A 437-nucleotide genomic window follows, 5' to 3' on the forward strand; every position below is an offset into this window, starting at 1 on the left:
CATATAAGCCTATGTGGGCTCTTCTTGGATTGCTCTTAAGTAGGCTAAATAAAAATAACAGATGGACAACAATGCTGGACAAATAAATATTGTGTTAGTATGTGGGGAAAGGAGTTTATATTGACATTATATGTTAATGTATAAAACGCAACAATGACCAACGTTAAATAGAAAATAGAAAAAAAGTCAATATATAAGTCAAGTGTTATGTAATTTGAAAAAATATAAGAAAAAAGCTCATACACACAGGAATAAACAAATAGTTTCTCTGTATTATGCAATCAAATGACAAATATTATTTAATATGTACATTTTTTCACCGCATGCATGATCAGAATTTTGATTTCAGATAAACATTTTTTAATTTTCTTTAATAATTACCTTCTTTTAGCAGAATACATTATCTCTGCTGCAAGGTGCACCTGTGGATCATCTCG

Source organism: Epinephelus moara, chromosome 13, assembly GCF_006386435.1.
Source record: "Epinephelus moara isolate mb chromosome 13, YSFRI_EMoa_1.0, whole genome shotgun sequence".
Lineage (NCBI taxonomy): Eukaryota > Metazoa > Chordata > Actinopteri > Perciformes > Serranidae > Epinephelus > Epinephelus moara.